This window comes from Triticum dicoccoides, chromosome 4A (genome assembly GCF_002162155.2).
Source record: "Triticum dicoccoides isolate Atlit2015 ecotype Zavitan chromosome 4A, WEW_v2.0, whole genome shotgun sequence".
NCBI lineage: Eukaryota > Viridiplantae > Streptophyta > Magnoliopsida > Poales > Poaceae > Triticum > Triticum dicoccoides.
In genome coordinates, this window is record NC_041386.1 from 607,346,900 (window position 1) to 607,351,517 (window position 4,618).

The window sequence follows — 4,618 nt, forward strand, 5'->3', positions numbered from 1 at the left end:
TCTGTTAGTGCCATTAGTTTTCAAATTTGAAAACACTTTTTTAGTTTTTTTGTTTTCTTTGTTGCTTTATTTATTTTATTTTGTGATTAACTTTACTATAAAAATAGTTTTTTCCTGTTTTTTTATTTGTTTTTTGCATTATTTATTTTCTTTTGTTTTTTGCTTTAATTTTTAATTCTGTTTGCTTTTAGGTTAGCAAAATTATAAACTTTCTGTTAGTGCCATTAGTTTTAGAAAAATTATAAACTTTCTGTTAGTGCCATTAGTTTTCAAATTTAAATAGTTAAAATTTGAATTCTTTGAAAATTGTTTGAATCACAACTTTGTGATTAACTTACTAAAAATGAGAATAGATGCGCTTATAGTGAAAATTCAACCTAAATTCCTAGTAAATTTCTATGAATTTCAGAGAAATTCACTATGAATTTAGGTTAAACTTTTCTCTATTAGGGCATCTATTTTCACTTTGAGAGGAGCTCAACAAGGCAGAGAGGGAAGGGCTTATAAATCGGTGTGAGCCCCCTTCGGTTGGCGAGGTGGGACTAAACTCGGCCCGCAACGAGGAACAACCCTTTAGTCCCGGTTTGTGGCACAAACCAGGACTAATGGTCATGGGCCAGGGGCGAGGAGCAAAATTATAAACTTTCTGTTAGTGCCATTAGTTTTAGAAAGTTGAAAGTTGAAAGTTGGCATGGGCCAGGGACTAATGGTCATGGTATTACGAGGGCCGAACCATAAGACATGAAAGCATTTCAAATGAACTCTGGAAAAGTTGAAAGTTGGGATGGTATCATAATTTCACCCACATAGCATGTGCATGTACAAAACAGACAATGGTAGCATGTTCGTGTGTTACAAAGTTGCGGGAGAAAGTATTCACTTTTTCATCGCTTGTGTCATTTGCTTATTGCGCCGTAACCATGGATAATCTTCATTGTTTATCAGGATGCTTGGGTCAGCCTTGACATTGAAGGGAGGAATATCATGGAACTTTTCATAATCTTCAGACATGTCTGTCTTGCCGTCCACTCCCAGGATGTCCCTTTTTCCTGAAAAAACTATGTGGCGCTTTGGCTCATTGTATGATGTATTCGCCTCCTTATCTTTTCTTTTTCTCGGTTTGGTAGACATGTCCTTCACATAGATAACCTGTGCCACATCATTGGCTAGGACAAACGGTTCGTCAGTGTACCCAAGATTTTTCAGATCCACTGTTGTCATTCCGTACTGTGGGTCTACCCGTACCCCGCCGCCTAACAGATTGACCCATTTGCACTTAAACAAAGGGACCTTAAAATCAGGTCCGTAGTCAAGTTCCCATATGTCCACTATGTAACCATAATATGTATCCTTTCGGCTCTCGGTTGCTGCATCAAAGCGGACACCGCTGTTTTGGTTGGTGCTCTTTTGATCTTGGGCGATCGTGTAAAATGTATTCCCATTTATCTCGCATCCTTTGTAAGTCAATACAGTCAAAGATGGTCCCCTGGACAACAAGTACAACTCATCACAAACAGTGTTGTCACCTCTGAGACGTGTTTCCAACCAACTGCTGAAAGTCCTGATGTGTTCACATGTAATCCAGTCGCCGCACTGCTCCGGGTGTTTGGAGCGCAGACTGTTCTTGTGTTCATTGACATACGGGGTCACCAAGGTAGAGTTCTGTAGAACTGTGTAGTGTGCTTGAGACCAAGAATATCCGTCCCTGCATATTATTGAGTCTCTTCCAAGAGTGCCTTTTGCAGTCAGTCTCCCCTCATACCGCGATTTAGGGAGACCTATCTTGTTAAGGCCAGGAATGAAGTCAACACAAAACCCGATAACATCCTCTGTTTGATGGCCCATGGAGATGCTTCCTTCTGGCCTAGCGCGATTACAGACATATTTCTTTAGGACTCCCATGAACCTCTCAAAGGGGAACATATTGTGTAGAAATACGGGCCCCAGGATGACAATCTCGTCGACTAGATGAACTAGGACGTGCGTCATGATATTGAAGAAGGATGGTGGGAACACCAGCTCGAAACTGACAAGACATTGCGCCACATCACTCCTTAGCCTTGGTATGATTTCTGGATCGATCACCTTCTGAGAGATTGCATTGAGGAATGCACATAGCTTCACAATGGCTAATCGGACGTTTTCCGGTAGAAGCCCCCTCAATGCAACCGGAAGCAGTTGCGTCATAATCACGTGGCAGTCATGAGACTTTAGGTTCTGAAACTTTTTCTCTGGCATATTTATTATTCCCTTTATATTCGACGAGAAGCCAGTCGTGACCTTCATACTGAGCAGGCATTCAAAGAAGATTTCTTTCTCTTCTTTCGTAAGAGCGTAGCTGGCAGGACCTTTATACTGCTTCGGAGGCATGCCATCTTTTTCGTGCAAACGTTGCAGGTCCTCCCGTGCCTCAGGTGTATCTTTTGTCTTCCCATACACACCCAAGAAGCCTAGCAGGTTCACGCAAAGGTTCTTCGTCACGTGCATCACGTCGATTGAGGAGCGGACCTCTAGGTCTTTCCAGTAGGGTAGGTCCCCAAATATAGATTTCTTCTTCCACATGGGTGCGTGTCCCTCAGCGTCATTCGGAACAGCTAGTACACCGGGACCCTTTCCAAAGATTACGTAGTGTAAATCATTGACCATAGCAAGCACGTGATCACAGGTGCGCATGGCGGGCTTCTTCCGGTGATCTGCCTCGCCTTTGAAATGCTTGCCTTTCTTTCGACATTGATGGTTGGTCGGAAGAAATCGACGATGGCCCAGGTACACATTCTTCCTGCATTTGTCCAGGTATATACTTTCAGTGTCATCTAAACAGTGCGTGCATGCGTGGTATCCTTTGTTTGTCTGTCCTGAAAGGTTACTGAGAGCGGGCCAATCGTTGATGGTCACGAACAGCAATGCCTTAAGGTTAAATTCCTCCTGTCTGTGCTCATCCCACGTACGTACACCATTTTCATTCCACATCTATAAAAGTTCTTCAACTAATGGCCTTAGGTAGACATCAATTTCGTTGCCGGGTTGCTTAGGGCCTTGGATGAGAACTGGCATCATAATGAACTTCCACTTCATGCACATCCAAGGAGGAAGGTTATACATACATAGAGTCACGGGCCAGGTGCTGTGATTGCTGCTCTGCTCCCCGAAAGGATTAATGCCATCCGTGCTTAAAGCAAACCATACATTCCTTGGGTCCTTTGCAAACTCATCCCAGTACTTTCTCTCGATTTTTCTCCACTGCGACCCGTCAACGGGTGCTCTCAACTTCCCATCTTTCTTTCGGTTCTCACTGTGCCATCGCATCAACTTGGCATGCTCTTCGTTTTTGAACAGACGTTTCAACCGTGGTATTATAGGAGCATACCACATCACCTTCGCAGGAACCCTCTTCCTGGGGGGCTCGCCGTCAACATCACCAGGGTCATCTCGTCTGATCTTATACCGCAATGCACCGCATACTGGGCATGCGTTCAGATCCTTGTATGCACCGCGGTAGAGGATGCAGTCATTAGGGCATGCATGTATCTTCTCCACCTCCGATCCTAGAGGGCATACGACCTTCTTTGCTGCGTATGTACTGTCGGGCAATTCGTTATCCTTTGGAAGCTTCTTCTTCAATATTTTCAGTAGCTTCTCAAATCCTTTGTCAGCCACAGCATTCTCTGCCTTCCACTGCAGCAATTCCAGTACGGTACCGAGCTTTGTGTTGCCATCTTCGCAATTGGGGTATAACCCTTTTTTGTGATCCTCTAACATGCGATCGAACTTCAGCTTCTCGTTTTGACTAATGCATTGCGTCCTTGCATCGACAATGACCCGGCGGAGATCATCATCATCGGGCACATCGTCTGGTTCCTCTTGATCTTCAGCAGCTTCACCCATTGCAGCATCATTAGGCACATTGTCTGGTTCCTCTTGATCTTCACCAGCTCCCCCCGTTGCAGCATCACCATATTCAGGGGGCACATAGTTGTCATCATAGTCTTCTTCTTCGCCGTCTTCCATCATAACCCCTATTTCTCTGTGCCTCGTCCAAACATTATAGTGTGGCATGAAACCCTTGTAAAGCAGGTGGGAGTGAAGGATTTTCCGGTTAGAGTAAGACCTCGTATTCCCACATTCAGTGCATGGACAACACATAAAACCATTCTGCTTGTTTGCCTCAGCCGCATCGAGAAACTCATGCACGTCCTTAATGTACTCGCGGGTGTGTCTGTCACCGTACATCCATTGTCGGTTCATCTGCGTGCATTATATATAATTAAGTGTCCAAATTAATAGAAGTTCATCATCACATTAAAACCAAAGTGCATACATAGTTCTCATCTAACAACATATAGCTCTCCAGAGCATCTAATTAATTAAACCATACATTGAAACTATGTAAAACATTTCAATGCGAAAACAAATGCGATCATAATCGCAACCAAGGTAACAATTGATCCAACGGCATAATGATACCAAGCCTCGGTATGAATGGCATATTTTCTAATCTTTCTAATCTTCAAGCGCATTGCATCCATCTTGATCGTGTGATCATCGACGACATCCGCAACATGCAACTCCAATATCATCTTCTCCTCCTCAATTTTTTTTTATTTTTTCCTTCAACAAA